The sequence below is a fragment of the Capricornis sumatraensis genome, chromosome 9 (assembly GCF_032405125.1).
Source record: "Capricornis sumatraensis isolate serow.1 chromosome 9, serow.2, whole genome shotgun sequence".
Classification (NCBI taxonomy): Eukaryota; Metazoa; Chordata; class Mammalia; order Artiodactyla; family Bovidae; genus Capricornis; species Capricornis sumatraensis.
Genome location: NC_091077.1, coordinates 26789427 through 26808018, shown reverse-complemented (window position 1 = coordinate 26808018; position 18592 = coordinate 26789427).

The following is an 18592-nucleotide window of genomic DNA, read 5'->3' as shown; positions in this document are numbered from 1 at the left end:
AGAAAATAAAAAAGAAGTCAATCGACAAAGTATACTTCACCTAACAGTTGCTGATATGTTATCTTTAAAAAAGTTATCCTGGGTCTAGTTATAAACATGGAACATGTGTAACTCACATTTTGTGGTGTGATAGGAAAACTTCCTAGAAATGCAACTCCAAATCAGCTTCCAAATCTCATTTCTTGGAGAATGGAAATATAACTGGATTCGTGAAACCTGATTTCATCTGCTGAATGAGAAGAATGACGCCACCAAAGGCCAACAGTGAAGGCTTTTAGTATTGGTTAAAGGTAAATATCTCCATGGAGCCCAAAATTCACAAATTCTAGAAACAGAATTTAATTACTAAGAATTTCTTGGGTTGTTCAGGTGATGGTACGAGAGAGTGGAAGTCCCGTGGATAGTTGGGCATCCCTGTTGACTCGCTGTAATTGATGCCCAGTCACTCTGAAAGAGCTTGGCTGAGTGCCATGGGCTCAGAGGACCAGTTTACCTCTGGGAGTAGGATTCACAGTGCTGGGCATATGAGTTAAGCTGGACAAAATGTCTGAAGTCTCACCAGGAAGAATTATCTCCAAAATAAAAAACATCTGCCAAAGCAAAATTAATAAACATTTATTAATGGGTATAACCTGCAGTATTATGCCATGTTCATTAATTGTTGGATTCAGTGTTCATAACAATTTCTTTATATTTGAAAACAGTTTTTAGATGAGATGCTCGTCCTGAGTGAGAGTTCTTTAACATGCATGTGTTGAGAAATCACAGCATATTTTAGATATTTTAGCTAAATAATTTCAAAAGTAAAATTATAAAATCTTGTATAGCAAAATTATGAAGTGTAGGGTGTATATAGATTTTAACATGGTTCATGTGATGTGAAAGGAAGAGTCTTAAGAGAATCTGGAGGTCTTAGTGTAGCCATGGGTCTTAAGCGACTTTGTTCACTCAAAACTGGCTTGTCATGAGGATTTTTTTTTTTTTCAGTTTTGGCTGTGCTGGATCTCACTGTGGTGGGCAGGCTTCGTTGCCTCATGGCATGTGGGATCTTAGTTCCCCAACCAGGGTTCAAACCTATGTTCTCTGCATTGGAAGGCAGATTTTTAACAACTGGCCCGGGAAGTCCTATCATAGGCATTTGGTCTTGTCATCTGGGTCTGGACTCCAGTTCCAAGCTATGCTCTTGGAATCTGGATAGAAGTGGTGCAAGGATCTCTGTGTTCTGGAATGTCCATTCAGAACTCACTTGGGTTGAATTGTCTCTTAGATCGCAAGACCCTGCCAGCTCTGTGATCAGTTCTGAGACAGAAGCCTGCTCTAAAGAAAGCCTGCTGGTTTAGCCTAGTCCACAGCTCCTCAACTCCAAGGATGCTTTAGAAAACACATTGCCTATTCTTCCAGAGATGGCCTGGAGCCAGCCTTCCTTTTAAGGCCTTCTAAGGGCTGGACGTGTGGTGAGGAGTGAATTATCTTCCCTCCGCATGCAGGGCTTTGCCTCTGGGAGAGAAGGAGCAAAGAAATGGCTTTTGATGCCAATGCCTTCCCTTGGGAACACCTTAGAAAAATAACTTGAGTCCTGACAGTTAGTGAATATCATGCCAACTCTATTTTACAGTGACCTGGCTCTGTGCTGTCACTGAAGAAAAATGTAGTCTGAACTTTGACTAGGAGGGACAGCCCTAATAACTGCCCCAATTGGGCGATGTGATCATGATGGTGGAGGTGTTTAGAAACCTACCTTCCCTGGTCTTTTTCTGGCCCTTACAGTGAGCTGATTTGTTTATCTCCTGAGTGTCTCATCCCCAGTACTGCAAACTGTGCAGGAAATCATCTGTAGGGACCAGATATTGTGTTATGTTTAAGGTCATTGAAAAAAACAGTGGCAACCTCCCAAAGAAAAGACAAGTTTCTGAGTCTGGATGTGTTGGGTCAGCTGGGTCACCATTGACTCTCCCAGGCCAACCATTACAAGAAAGAGAATTATAAGTCTGTCTTACCAGGGGAGAATGGATGTCAGGAACCTGATTTCTATATTCCCCTTGATGTTTAAAAAACTCTGCTCTCATGCCGGACATTCAGAGGACATTGAAGAAAATTTCAAAGGGAGAAAAATGTTTATTTGTTTTAAGCCTTGCTCAGTAATCCACTTATGCTATTTACATTAGTTAAAGAACCTTTCCATGTAAACACCATTAGTTATGTAGTATAAGAGCCAAATAAAAATGCTAAAAAATAAAAGTAATTGTAGAATAAATTAGTATAGCTTGAGTGCACATATATTGTACAGAGACTGCAGTCTTTTACATTTTATCAAGGGAGGTGGATTTGTGATTTTCTATTGTCTGAGCTACTAGGATGGAACCAAGAGAAATGACATTTTTACAGATGGATACCAAAGCTGTTAAAGTTTAAACCCATATCAGCAATGAAATTATGGTTTTCACAGGAGCCTGGACTCATCCTGCCTCTCTATATCTGTCTTGAAAAGACTATGGGAGGAGATGTGGATTGAGTGTCCTATGGATTTCCCCAGAAGGTTTGCTGGAGCAGAACCTGACTGTCTACCTCTAATTGGTACACTCCAGGACTTCTTGAATGTGGTAACAGAAGACGGCCTATGTCTGGGCAAAAGGCAGTGGATGGTGTGCAGTCTGCCAGGCTCAAAAAAGGGCAGAGACTGACGCTGCTGAGGAAATCTGGTGTGGGCACCATGTAGTAACGATGACAGGATACATGTGTTTACCTTTTGTAGTATTTTGGAAGTTTTTGTGTATGTGATTTATTTTGATCCATCACAGGAATTCTGTGACATAGGTGGGGCGTATTTTTACCAAGCCCATTTTCTAGGAAATTCTTGCTTGGGGAAGAACACAATGAAGCATGGATTGAAAAACATGTTCTGATTCTTATTTGTATTTTTCTTTTCCACTACCACAATTCATATTTCTTTTTAAATGTAAATGAAAAAAACATGGTTCAGTGTATAGCAATATTTTGTGCTATGTGGCATCTTTTAAGAACATTTGAGTGCATTTACATCATTTCCTCAGGGAAAGCTTTGTTTTACCTAGAGAAGCAGGAAATGGATTTGAAATGGGAAAAGTTTTTCAGTTTTATGGATTAAACCCATCTGTTATGTTCACTAAACCTCGATCATGGAGGAGAATAGATTTCTCAGAACATAAAGAGAGGAGAGAGGAGTAAAAAGTGCTTCCTTCGTTCCCTGCTTCCTATCTACACCTATCCAGGGAGCCCTGTACACACAAAATGGGGTAGCCAGCCCAGCCGTCAGAAAGAAACATGCCCCGACACAGTGAGCAGTCTTCCACAGAGTTGAAGTTAACGCTTATTGCTTAAAAGAATTCTGAGGGATACTTTTTTCCCACTGCTTTCAGCATCTTTTAGAAATATGTTTAAATATTTTGCTAAATTATCTACTATATCTGCATAACACAAAGTAAAGGGAAATTATCTTTCATTCATTTATTCAGAATAATGCTTACTGAATACGTACTACATGCCAATGTTGGGCACTAGAACTTTGGGATTGAACCCAGTAGACATGCCCCTTGGTATAATGGAATTCACAAAGTGGGGGAGATGGGTGTTAACCAAATGATCTCATCTATAAATATTTACTGATCTTGACTGCTGAAGTCCTTTTATATAGACAGCAAGACTAGTAGCTGGTTAGGTGATTGGGAAATGCAGGCAGAAGGAGCGTGTGTGTATATATGTATACACAAACATAACAGTTTTATTTTTTACTTAGAATGCATAAACGAATGTTTATTTGCCGTATTTGGTAGGGCCCAGGTGCTTTCTTTGAGGATCAGTCTGATAACTGAAGGTTAACATCATCTTTCTTGCATAAAGCCCACTCAAAATGTATATAATCTATAATTTCCAGTTTCAAACACATTAAAGTAGAGGGAGAACTTAAAGACACTTGTGAAGTAATTTGAATTCATTTAGAACTTATTATTTTCCCCCAATCTTTTATACTTATCTTGCCTACAATTTAAGAGCAATTTTCCCCCAGTTTTTTCAAGTCTTTTCATAGCAATAGCATTGAACTTAAGTTTTCATAGAAACAGTGACTCTCTTTTTTATGCTCACATTTGATCAGTTGATGTGATATTTAATTAAACTATATAATTATAGTAATCAAGTACAACTGCCATAAACAAGTTAGGGAACAAAAACAGCCCTCTCTTCCTAAGGCTAGAGCACTGCTAGGCCGGGGAGAAGTGATGAGGGTATTACGCGGCAGAAGTCGCAAGCATTTATCATGTTCTGGCATCAATCAATACGTTTTCCAGATGGATCTGAAAACATCAGTTAATTTCCCAGAGGAGCTCAATTAAAAGAGTTTCTATTATGATTAAAAACTAATAAACATCAGTAAGGAAAGCAGTGGGTTCCATAAAAGTCTGTAACTGGGGGATGTGACTCAGTCTTCGGGTGTCAGGAAAGGCCTTGCAGACAACTTGACAGTTGAGTGAGGTCTGAGAATGATTAGGTGGTTGCTCAGAAAGGGGCCGGGGCACGGGTCCGGAGTGAAAGAGTTCCGGGCAGCCGGAGCAGCAGAGCCAAGCCAATGCTGAGGGGGCGGAGGGCGCACATATTGAAAAAGAGGAAGTGAAAGAAGCCAGCATTGTCCGAGCCAAGAGCGGAGGCTGAGGAGCCAAGAGGGGAGGCTGGGGAGCCGCTCGGGGTGAGGTGCACGGAGGCAGAGGCCAGTTCACACCAGCGTTACCAGCTCTGAAAAGCAGGAAGACCTTCCTCCCTACTGACAATGGGAAGCTGTCAATGGTTATGAAGCAAAAGTCTGCTTCTGTGACCAAGAGCAACAGCCAATTTGTTGAGTTTTGACCTTCAAATCTAATTAGGGGACTTTGGATTATTTGTTTTTACAATCTAAATACATTATAGGTAGTGGAGGGGAAAAAAAAAAATGTTTTCTTAATCTCTGGCACCAGACTATCTCTTGGGGATAAAACTGTCCTTGAACAGGAAAATACACTCATCAACTGCTGGTGGCTCAGATGGTAAAGAGTCTGCCTGCAATGCAGGAGATCTGTGTTCAGTCTCTGGGTGGGGAAGATCCCCTGGAGAAGGGAATGGCTACCCACTTCAGTGCTCTTGCCTACAGAATCTGGTGGACAGAGGAGCCTACAGGGCTACAGTGCATGGGGTTACAAAGAGCTGGACACAGCTGCGTGACTAACACTTTCACTTTTCACAACTACAAGTGGGTCAAAGTTGAGGATATAAGGGTAGGTGTCAAGATCATACCAGATGCTGTATCTCTCTGCTGAGAAAGGAGGAGGAAGGGAAAAAGAAGGAAGAATTAGGGAAGAATAGGGAAGTATTCGTTTCTTAGGGCCACCATAACAGAATGGGGCTTAAAGTATCACACATTTATCCTCTGATAGTTTGAGAGACTAGAAGTCTGATATGAAGGTGTCAGCAGGGTTACGCTTCTGCTAAGAGGCTCTCGCTTGAATCCTTCTTTGCCTCTTCTTAGCTTCTTAGGAAGCTAGTGGTGGCTGGCCATCCTGGGGATTTCTTGGTCTGCAATCGTTTCACTCCAGTCCCTGGTTCTGTGGTTACATGGCATTTTCTGCCTCTCTTCTCTTCTTATAAGGACATTAGTCATATTGGATTAGGGCCCACCCTAATGACTTCTGCTTAACTTGACTACATCTGCAGAGACGCTATTTCTAAATAAGGTCACAAATATCTGGGTATGTGACCTTATTTAGAAATAGTGTCTCTGCAGATGTAGTCGAGAGGTGCGAAGGCTTAGTAAAATGGTGGGAGGTCATATGGCTAAGGGGCCACAGCTACTGAGAAACTGATGGTGCAAGGATGGTGGAAAGGACTAACTCAGGGTTTCCAAGTGCTTTTCTTACAGTTTAAGATGCAGCAGGCTGCAAAGTATCTCCCCCATTGTATCCAAAGGCTCCCACCTTTCCAGTGAAAGTTCTGGTACCTGTGTTTGCTGATGCTTTGGTGGTAGAGGGGAGGGAGCACGTGACAAGTGGAGTCACGGAGAAGGTTTTGGGTCCCAGGTTAGGGTCACCAGTGTAAACACAGGAAATGAAATAAAGTGAAACTGTTAGTTGCTCAGTGGTATCCAACTCTTTGTGACCCCATGGACTGTAGCCCACCAGGCTCCCCTATTCTTGGATTTCTTCTGGCAAGAATACTGGAGTAGGTTGCTATTCCTTTCTCCAGGGGATCTTTCCAACCCAAGTATCAAACCTGGGTCTCCTGCATTGCAGGCGGATTTTTTACTGTCTGAGCCACCACACAGGAAACCTCAGAACAATTCAATAGAGTCTGAAAAGCTGAAAAAAGTACTTCTGTGACTATAACTCCTCCCCACTCCCATCCCCAGATACTCACAGAACTATTAGACTTCCACAATCTCCAGTACAAGGGTTTGGGTCAACTTTATCTCTATCTTACTGAGCTAGGACCAGGATTTCAAATACAATTATGAAAACTCATGTTTCACTTTGTACTGTCAGCCTTTTCAAGGTATATGCATGACTTTAGCTAAATTAGGAATGTTTGTGAGTTACTTTTTTAAAAAAGATGAAAAACCCTGTCTTCTGTATCTCTTGCCCTAGCATTTTCTAAATATAAAAACTCCACATGGATTGCCACTGTGATTCCAGAATGTTCTCTGAAGTTCAGTTCTCATTTCTTGTCAGTTTCCCTCCTTCCTTCCTAGAATACCTTTCTGTTGCAGTTTTCTGTTGATGGCTGAAGTGCAGAAGCCTCTTGCCCACCTTTCACTCAAGTTGGCGGCCGGCTTTCAAGATGAGGGAAAGGATTTCCTGTAGTGAGTCCAGATGTTTGTACTAGCGTTATTGCTATTAGCCATCAAGTCTGAGCGTAGCACAAAATTAAATCCGTCCTTGAGGCCTGGAAGGGAAGACAGGCTTGATAATAGTTTAATGTCCTCTGAGTGAAACAGCGGAAATAGGGGAAGAACCACCATCTCCATGAACTATGATCCCACAAGACAGCATTGCTGTTTATTTCTGTGCTTCATTTATGCTGGTACTTAACATAAATGTGGTTTTAGAACACATAAAAGCCCATTTAAAACCTAAGTAGTTGGCAAAAGAATAATTAATAAAGCAGGGTCCCCCCCCCTGCCGGCCCCCATAAGCAGCTTGAAGAAAATGGGAAATTTTGCAGTCGGCCAAGGCATTATTTGTGGCTAATCTATCATGCCTCTGTGCAGGCTTTTACATACTATTGTAGGTATTTCATGAGTGCTGAGGCTGCTTAGGCAAAATAAAGCAAAAAGCAGAGCAATTATCCAGAGATTATGAACACCATATGAAGTTATGGTCGGATATTTAGGCAACATATCTCTAGGGTCTTCTCTTACTTTGTGAATCCTGCATGAGTTGTTTGTTGGCTGGAGTAGCTGGATAATGCTCTTCTTTCCCTGATATCTCAGTTGGTAAAGAATCCACCTGCAATGCAGGAGATCCTGGTTTGATTCCTGGGTCGGGAAGATCTGCTATAGAAGGAATAGGTTACGCACTCCAGTATTCTTGGGCTTCCCTTGGGGCTCAGCTGGTAAAGAATCTGCCTGTATTGAGGGAGATCTGGGTTTGATTCCCTGGGTTGGGAAGATCCCCTGGAGAAGGGAAAGAGTACCCATTACAGTATTCTGGCCTGGAGAATTCCATGGACTGTGTAGTCCATGGGGTCACAAAGAGTTGGACACAACTGAGTGACTTTCACTTTCACTTACCCTTGAAGGAATTGGCTCACCCGCCCTTTTCCTCACATTATGCCTTGGAATAGTTGTCTTCTGGATACTAAGGGAAGATGAACCCTCTTGGTGGACCTGACAGTCATCCCCTTTAGCCTTTGAGAACCAGCCTGTCTCCCCCTTGAGTCAAGCTGTGTCTGCATGGCTCCTGTCTGCAGAGGGAAGATGTCCCCTTCAGAGGAGGTGCCCTCCACTTTAGGGCCAGGAGTTCTGAGACCTCCCAGAGAATGCCAGAGGAACGGCCTCTGTGGCTGGACCCAAGGCCAAGGCTGTGCGCTGGGCTCTTAGTTCTGGATAGTGTTTTTTTCTTTAATTCCTCTGTGAGGTTCTGTTTCCATAGTTCTTGCTCTGCCCTTCTTAGTCCTCACAGCAACCCTTTCATGACAATTATTCAGCAGTTATAAGAAATGCCAGTCTTTGGAGACATTCATGTTTTGGCCACACTGTAAGCCCCAGACCATCTTCTTGTAACGCTATACAAACTCTTAGTGACTAATTCATGTTAAACAGACTAAAGCAGAGAAAAAAAAAAATCTTACCTTGAACAAGCTCATCGGTGCAAGTTATCTTGCAGGAATAATGTATTAAGTTTTAACCGTTTCATTTTTTATTATTTTTTTGATTTGGGAGAATGGCATTGAAACATGTATAATATCATGTAAGAATCGAATCGCCAGTCTATGTCTGATGCAGGATACAGTATGCTTGGGGCTGGTACATGGGGATGACCCAGAGAGATGTTATGCGGAGGGAGGTGGGAGGGGGGTTCATGTTTGGGAACGCATGTACACCCGTGGTGGATTCATGTCAATGTATGGCAAAACCAATACAGAATTGTAAAGTAAAATAAAGTAAAAAATAAATAAATAAATAAAAATAAAATAACAGCAAGTCAAGTTGGCCAGGCTCCAGAAATCTCTTGAAATAGTGATACATTTTAAAAGATTCTTTCTAAAATCAAGAGTGTTAGCTACTTTCTGGGAAAAAGGAGGAAGCGTGAAGAATACAATATTTGGGCAGATATGAAGGTTAGAAAGTGGGGATCAGTTATTCCCATTAGTCAAAGAGACAAGAGAGGTATAATTGGCAAAAGCCTGGTGGAAAAAAAGATATTTAATAGAAGAAAAAAACTCATTATAAGTACAAGGAAATTTTGGCATTGCCCTCTTGTACTGATGGTGACAATTCAATTATAGTATAGTCACATGTCTTATTTTGTAACTGTTAATTGGTTAAAGTGTAGATCATCTTTATGATATTTCTTTCTTCCTATGTGTGCACACGTGTGTGCGTGTGCAAGTGAATAAACAGAAACACAGCAGGGACCTAAGTTACTAGCTCCATTCATCTGGGGAAAGCTCATAACTCAGAGTTACTCTTTGCTTCCACTACCATGAATGAAGTAGATGGTTGCTTGTGAAGACATCTACTCATGGGTTTTTGCCCCCCAGCATCTAATTCTAGGGTATTCTGTGACTTCTTGGTTTAGTGCTGGTGTCCTTTATGATCATCATGGACTGTCACGTAAGTGTAGACAATGAGGTCGAATCTAAGCAAGTAGAATGGTCAGTTCATGTTTCACTGTATTTTTCTCTGCCCATCACCTATTTGAAAAGCTTATCTGATTGTATATTCTCTCATAGCTTGCTTGAATTTCTTCCTTCTTGGACTGGAAAGATAGGGAGAAAGAGAGAGAGACAGAGGCATTTGAAGTTCGTTGCCACCTCATATCACCTGTACTTTTGCAAGTGAGTTGCATGCCACTGTCTGCGTGCTATAACTCAGTAACTCCGTGGTAGCCTGGCCTTCAGCAGCTCTTCCTCTCTGAGCAGGTACAGAGGAGGCCATTATTGCAAGGAAATAACATGTGGCTATCCAGATTGCATGAAATACATGTATCGTGAATAGATGAATTACATAGTCATGAAAACTTCTGAATGGAAGATCCACCACTTGCCAAACACTCACCTAGGCTGATTATGTGCTGTGCTTAGTCACTCAGTCATATCTGACTCTGCGACCCCATGGTTGTAGCCCACCAGGCTTCCTGTGTCCATGGAATTCTCCAGGCAGGAATACTGGAGTGGGCTGCCATGCCCTTCTCCAGGGGATCTTCCCAACCCAGGGACTGAACCCAGGTCTTTCACACTGCAGGTGAATTCTTTACCATCTGAGCCACCAGGGAAGTCCTTGGCTGAGTACAAGGCCCAGCAAACAGTGCAAAGCTCTGGCTCGCTCATTTCTTTATGTGTGTGTCACAAGTGCAGGTTTTTAGGACATGCTTTGAGGCAAATGGTGAGCAATGGAGGCATATTAGCCTCTACCACTCCTGACTCCCAACAGTGGCCTAGTAGGAGCCAACAACTGTCATCCCTGAAGAGCTGCCAGTGAGTCCTATTCTTGGAGACAGTGTTGCATTGGCAGCCTCTTGATTTCCAAGCTTCCTAAGTTTGGCAGAGAGGACACTCCCCTTAGGAGGGGTTGGGAGAGTTCTGTAGTTTTGTTTTAGAACTCTTCTCTCCAGCCTCAGGATAGAGACAGCTCCTCCTGACTGTTCATTGATTTTGTTAGCGTCCTGTTCCTTGTATTAAATTTCTCTCTACTTTCACTCACTAGAGTGGTTTCTCTGATGTGCAGTGGAGTCCTGACTCATCTGCTGCTCAAAGATCACCTGGGAGCCCAGTGCACCCTGAGTCAGTCCATATTCTGTCACATTGTATTGCATTGAAGTCATTCACTCTCTCCATCTCTCCCTCTCTTTCCCACTACCCGCTGGGAACACAGGCTATGAGGTTATTCATCTTTTAATTCTGCTCTATCTGTGAGAAAGCTTGGCACCTAAAATCCACTTAGGAGATGTTTGTTTGAATAAATGGATGAATGACTAAACGCACAGGACCAAATATCCCATGACGCCAAATTCATGGGAGAATGAAAAACTTGTTAAAAATGCAATTTCGTTTCATACATATGCCATGAGTGTATTTTATTTAGTAAAAGATAGAAAGGCACACACTTTTAGCTTGATATTAATCATTACCTTTTACTTAAACAGTCAAATGGGATTTGCTGCTCAGCAGATAAATATGTCTCTGTCCCTAGAAGACTAGCAATGCGCATTGATGAATGTGAGCCTTGCCTCTTGGCTCCTGCCTCCTACCATTTCATTTCTTCCTGGGTAAATTCTGAACAGGTGCTACTAGATGCCTCATTAACTGCACAGAGGTATGGAAATCGTGGGTGAGATAATCTCTCACCAGAAACAGCCCTGCCTTCTTTAAACACTGCACTGGACTTAAAGCATTGATTCTCTCTGTTGCCATCGGTGACGACACTAGCTTACAGTGCCAGGAGCTTGAATTGATGTTACATCTTACCTTCCCTCTAATCCTGCCTTCTTGTAATTATTCAGTCTGCTCTCCATCATTTATCTATCTGTTTCATTTCCCCATTAACATGTATTAAATGCCTACAAGTTGCATTGTAATAATAATAATATAGTATAATTTTAAAAGGCTTTCTCAGTTTGTAACTCATTTAATTCTTGCTAAAACTTTCTGAGGTCAGGAGGGTAAGCATTTCTATTCTCATTTGATTGGTGAGTGCACAGAGATGCAGAAAGTGGAAGTGTCCTGCTAAAAGTTGTTCAGGAGGGACTTCCCTGGAGGTGCAGTGTGGCTAAGACTCCATATTCCCAATGCAGGGGCCGAGGTTCCATCCCTGGTCAGGGTACTAGATGCCACATGCTGCATCGAAGACCAGAGATTCCATGTGCCACAACTAAGACCCGGCACAGCCAAATAAGTAAATAAAAATAAGTATTAAAATATGTTAATCAGCAGAACTGGGCCTACCTGGTAGCAGCTGACCTTACTTGTAGGGTCAGTATTTGTCTTGATGCCATACTTTTTATGGTATATAATAAGACTATGATGGATTAAATAGACAATATCAAATCTTTAAAGTTTTGCATTGCAAACCAGTATATCACATAGGAGAAAACATGCATGTCTGGATGAGAGTTTGAAATTCTAGATGAAAATGTCTAGAATTAAGAGTACCTCAGTTCAATTATAAAAGGTGTTTCTACTATCAATGAATGTACATGGTGCAGCTACACGAAGGACCCATATAAAGAGAACACGGGAAGCTTAACTGGTGATGATGAATTTCTTTGGCATTGATGATGCTATCACAGCAGCGGTGAGGAGGTCACACACTCACAGCATCCTCACCTGGTCTGATGACACTTGGGATATTGAGCAACATTCCCAAGTAGGAGAGCAGTCAGAGGAGGGGAATCGGGAGGGAAGAAATCCCAGAAACCAAGTCAAATGGGCATGGATTAAAGAGTCTGGGGAGGAGAGAGGAGAAATGAGGGTCGGGAGAGATGGTGTGAAGTGCTTTCTACATGACATCAGAGAGTAAAATACACCAGTGAGAAAATTACAGTGAGGTGAAAGAAAACATGTTCTGACAATTAAAGGAATGCAAAAGTGATATGAGCTACACTGGGAGGTAATAGAATGAACAACGGAAACAGTAAAAGACTTTAAAAAATTTTTTCTTTCTTTCTTTATTTTTTTATTTAGTTTTTTGGCCTCCAAAATCACTGCAGATAGTGACTGCAGCCAGGAAATAAAAAGACGCTTGCTCCTTGGAAGTAAAGCTCTGACCAACCTAGACAACATATTAAAAAGCAGAGACACTGGGAGGCAAAGAATACTTTGCCAACAAAAGTCCATCTAGTCAAAGTTATGGTTTTTCCAGTAGTCATGTATGGATGTGAGAGTTGGACTCTAAAGAAAGCTGAGCGTCCAAGAATTGCTGCCTTTGAACTGTGGTGTTGGAGAAGACTCTTGAGAGTCCCTTGGACTGCAAGGAGATCCAACCAGTCCATTCTAAAGGAAATCAGTCCTGAATATTCATTGGAAGGACTGATGCTGAAGCTGAAACTCCAATACTTTGGCCATCTGATGCAAAGAACTGGCTCATTGGAAAAGACCATGATGCTGGGAGGGATTGGGGGCAGGAGGAGAAGGGGACGACAGAGGATGAGATGGTTGGATGGCATAACTGACTCGATGGGCATGGGTTTGGGTAGACTCTGGCAGTTGTTGATGTACAGGGAAGCCTGGCATGCTGCAGTCCATGGGGTCACAAAGAGTCAGACACGACTGAGTGACTGAACTGAATTGAACTGGGAGGTAATAAACTCTTGGTCATTGGAAATGTGCAAGAAGATGACCACCTGTCAAGGCTACAGGAAGGAAGGCTCCCTCGTGAGGTTAGATATTCATCAGCTGTCAGACCATCCCTGGCTGGGAGCCAGCTAAGAAGCAGGCTGCACCCAGGGGTCTGATTTGGCAGCTCTGCGTGGAATCTCTGCTGGGAAACCACTGGACCAGATGAGTAGACTCCACAGTGAAGGAAAGACTGAAAAGGACATCTCCTTTACATTTACTTTTATCTAAAAGTTTAAAATAAGTTTACTGGTAAGATTGCAGGCAAAAGAAGAAGATGGTGGCAGAGGATGGGGTGGTTAAATAGCATCACTGATTCAATGGACATGAATTTGAGCAAACTCCAGGTGATAGTGAAGGAAGCCTGGAGTGCTGCAGTTCATGGGTTGCCAAGAATCGGACATGATTTGCTGACTGAACAACACAAACAACACCAAGCTTACTGGAATTTGAGATCTAGTAAATCGGATCCCGTCTCATGATGAGATGTCACATAGGACACTGCAGGCAGACAGGAGTACCCCAGTGCTAAAAGCTGCAGATCTTCATCGTTCACTCATATTAGGATGCTTCCATATGTTGTAGTTTATTGTATTCTGTTAAAGAAATTTATGGACGATATTATATCAAATAACAGAACTGCAAATAGTAGAGGCTTTACAATATTTTGAATGAAATGAGTAATAACCATGGCAATCTTTTGTGTCATAGAGAAGTTTGTAGGTTATATTGGGTCAAAATAATTAATGCATAGTCATACATAAGGTTATGCATTTTTTAAAATAAAAAGACATATGTCCAATTATGCTGATCTTTTGTGATGACAAGTAGCTATTGGCAGTAGAACCCTTTGCAGAAATTTTTGTGAAAGTAAACTAACACTTAACACATTCCATTTACATGGGGTTTAGTGTGTGATGCTCTATTTTAATGAATTAAGTCACTGACTCTTCACACAGTCTTGGTAGAGACTACTAAGTCCATTTTACAGATGAGGAAACTGAGGCATAGAAAGGTGAAGGGTCTTCCCCAAGATCACTCAGTTAATGAAAGAGTGGAATTTACATGAAGTTCTTTAATCACTCAACTAATTTACTAAAATGAGACATTGGTTGTTTTTTGAGAGAAAGCATTTCGAAAATAATGACTGAAAATGTTTTCATTATTAAAGTTATTTTTGTTGCCAAAGCTGTATATAACTGTGTAAATTTGAAAACCATGTCACAAACAGAAAATTAGAAATAGCAGTTCAGTTCAGTTCAGTCGCTCAGTCGTGTGCGGCTCTTTGTGACCTCATGAATAGCAGCACGCCAGGCCTCCCCGTTCATCACCAACTGACAGAGTCTACCCAAACTCATGTCCATTGAGTCAGTGATGCCATCCAACCATCTCATCCACTGTCATCCCCTTCTCCTCCTGCCCTCAGTCTTTCCCAGCATCAGGGTCTTTTCCAATGTGTCAGTTCTTTGCATCAGATGGCCAAAGTATTGGAGTCTCAGCTTCAACATCAGTCCGTCCAATGAATACCCAGGACTGATCTCTTTTAGGATGGACTGGTTGGATCTTCTTGCAGTTCAAGGGACTCTCAAGAGTCTTCTCCAACACCACAGTTCAAAAGCATCAATTCTTGGGTGCTCAGCTTTCTTTATAGTCCAACTGTCACATCCATACATGACTATTGGAAAAACCATAGCCTTGACTAGACAGACCTTTGTTGGCAAAGTAATGTCTCTGCTTTCTAATGTGCTGTCTGGTTGGTAATAACTTTCCTTCCAAGGAGTAAGCGTCTTTTAATTTCATGGGTGCAATTATCATTTGCAGTGATTTTGGAGCCCCCCCCAATAAAGGCAGCCACTATTTCCACTGTTTCCCCATCTATTTGCCATGAAGTGGTGGGACCGGATGCCATGATCTTAGTTTTCTGAATGTTGAACTTTAAGCCAACTTTTTCACTTTCCTCTTTCACTTTCATCAAGAGGCTCTTTAGTTCTTCTTCATTTTCTGCCATAAGTTGGGTCATCTGCATATCTGAGGTTATTGATATTTCTCCTGGTAATCTTGATTCCAGCTTGTGCTTCATTCAGCCCAGCATTTCTCATGATTACTCTGCATATAAGTTAAATAAGCAGGGTGACAATATACAGCCTTGATGTACTCCTTTTCCTATTTGGAACCAGTCTGTTGTTCCATGTCCAGTTCTAATTGTTGCTTCCTGACCTGCATACAGGTTTCTCAAGAGTCAGGTCAGGTGGTCTGGTATTCCCATCTCTTTCAGAACATTCCACACAATCAAAGGCTTTGGCATAGTCAATAAAGCAGAAATAAATGTTTTTCTGGAACTCTCTTGGTTTTTAGATGATCCAGCATTTCAAAACTGACTTAAAAATGAACGTATCCACATTTTTTGAACTCATTTATTAAATATTTGGGCTTCCTTTGTGGCTCAGCTGGTAAAGAATCCACCTGCAATGTGAGAGACCTGGGTTTGATCCCTGGGTTGGGAAGATCCTCTGTAGAAGGGAAAGGCTGCCCACTCCAGTATCCTGGCCTGGAGAATTCCATGGACTCTATAGTCCATGGGATTGCAAATAGTCGGACATGACTGAGTTACTTTCACTTTCATTAAATATTTAAAAGTACAGTTAAGTTCTAATTTATTGATAAGAACAAATGATAGAGCAGGAAAAATAGAAATTTACTAGCAAATTTCTATAGAAATTTTCACATAATTGGTTTCATAATTTAACAAGCCCAGCCAGTAATGCATTTCCCCCCCATTTTGATAGATATATTTTTAAGAAGTAACTTTCTCACTGGTGGCAGCCATTAAAGCTGCCCCAAACTTTCAAATCCCAGTATCACATGGTAGTAAACTAAAATTTAAAACAATAATAAATCATTTTCAACTGCATTACTCAGTAGAGAAATATTATCAATAAAAGTCTTTTTAGCAAGAGCAAAAATTCTTTGTTCTTATTAATTAAATATAATAAAATAGGTGTGAGGGGGTTTCAGGATGGGGGACACATGTACACCCATGGCTGAGTCATGTCGGTGTATGGCAAATACCACTACAATATTGTAAAGTAATTAGCTTCCAATTAAAATTAATTAATTAATTTTAAAAATAAAATAATTATTTTAAAACATTTTGTCTTCATGTATTTAAAATTCATTTATTTTTGGCAACACTGGGTCTTTGTTGCTGCACGTGGGCTTTCTCTAGTTGCAGCACACTGGAGCTACTTTCTAGTTGCAATGCTTATGTTTCTTACTGAGGTGGCTTCTCTTGTGGTAGAGCATGGGCTCAGTAGTTGTGGCGCACAGATTTAGTTACTCCACAGGATGTAGGATCTTCCCGGACCAGGGACCAAACCAGTGTCCTCTGCATTGCAAGGTAGCTTTTTAACCACTGGAGCATCTTCAGGCCCCTATCTTCATGTTATGTTTTAAAATTTTCTCATTTTGTACACTTTAAAGATTGTAATATATTGGTCCAATAGTATATATAGTATATATTTATATGTATATATATAAAACGTTTAAGTAAATATATAAAGATGCATAAAAATAACATGGTGAGTGTTGAAATAGTTTACAGAGATGGACTCATAGTCAGCCAAGTTTGGAAGGGGGTTGAAGGGTTGGAGACTGCTGGCTGTGACACCCTCCAAGGTCTGTTCCCTAGTTTGGACTCTTTGATTCTCAGGTAAATACTCAGCTCTTATTTGGTAGGTAATAAAACCTAAGTGCCAGAAAGACTGTTCCCTCTAGGGCAGGCAGCACCTCATTATCCAGCTCACTGTCCCAAATCCCATTAAAAAAAAACACACAGAAAACAACGCTAAAGACCCACATTTCTGAGTGAGTCAGAAATTTGATTTATGATTTGGAGTTCTCTGAGTTTTGTTCAGCATCTAATACACTATGGATACCCAATAAATAACAAATTGTGATATTAATAATTCAGATTTCATGTGACTGCTCCTGTGAAATGATTTTCTGAAGAATTATCCCCTATTTACTCATGAAGAAAAATGAGAGGTAGAGACAGAGCAATAGCTTTTAAGGAAGTTTAGCTCCAGCTACTTTGTATCTGTAGTGTCATTCCCCCCATCTTTGGTAAATCTGATGAATAACTGAGCAGGACAGAATCATCCTAAGTTGCTTCCCTGAGCACCAGCCTTTTGTCTTCCAGTGTTTAGGTGGGAATGTCTTAGATGTTGAATTGTATGACTTCAAAGTGCTTGACAAACATTAATTAACTAGGGGTACTTCTTTGTTTGAAGAGAGTTATGTCTAATTGTGAATACGTCTCCAATTATCTACTCTCTTTTTCTGACTGTATTATTATCTGAAATCTGCAGTATCTGATTTGCTTGTACCTTTTTTAGTATGCTTCTTTGAATAGTTGGCAGCCATGAAGAAAGGGACATATAGTCACCTTAATGAGACATCACAATTATACAAGATTTATGTTTATGCTCATGTATGTACCTATGTATATGTACACATACATCCTTCCACTTGTAACCCTTTCAAGCACTGGATTTTGACGACTGTCATCACCCACCCTGAACTGGACTCCATTCCTTCTGAGCTGGGAGATTGCGAAGATTGGATTTTTAACAGCAGAAATCAGAAAGGCACTCCAGAAAAGTAAATTAATGCTCCTGCAGAAGCAAGTGTAATTAATCACAAGAGAAAACTGGCCATGCATGTCAACGGAGTCTGGAAAATTGGCTGAGCCTTATTGATTCATTACCTACCATGGATCCCTCCTCCCACCCCACACAGGAAGGGAGGTGGCATGCGACCGCCAGCCATGCCTGACACTGGCAGCATGGGCCTGGAGACCAGATGGACTACAAACTGTGAGAGATGCTGGGCTTGTGTTTTGGCATAAGCAATGCACAGTGTTAATTAAGAGCAGAGCTTTGAACAATGTCTTAAATAATTAGCCAGGGCAGGTATGTGCTTGTGCAGGGGTGGATCACAGATTTTTCTGTTGCTTAGAGAAATTTTCTTTAGTAACAAAGGAACACATTGTAAATTAACCCACAAATGCAGGACTTAACACTTATTATGCACTTCAAAGTAAGCATCTAAGAAAACCACCTACCAAAACCTTTCAGACAGCATACGAATACAGATGTTGAAGTCACTTGTAGTCTTGTGTCTGTTCCGCTCATCCACTGTTAGAGGTAGTGTTACATGGTAGAGATAACATACGTTCATGTTAGTCCCAAATTCAATTCTTGCCTTTACCCTTTACAAGCTACTATCTTTGAAAAAGCAGATTTTAAAATCCTAAGTAAGACAGGAATCATAGTACCTGTTTTGGGCTGTATTATTTCTCCCCACCAAATTCAAATGTTGCAGTCTTAACCCCCAATACCTTAGAATGAGACTGGATTTTGAGATAGAGTTTTTAAGTTCAGTTCAGTTCAGTTCAGTTGCTCAATTCTGTCAACTCTTTGAGACCTCATGAATCACAGCATGCCAGGCCTCCCTGTCCATCACCAACTCCTGGAGTTCACTC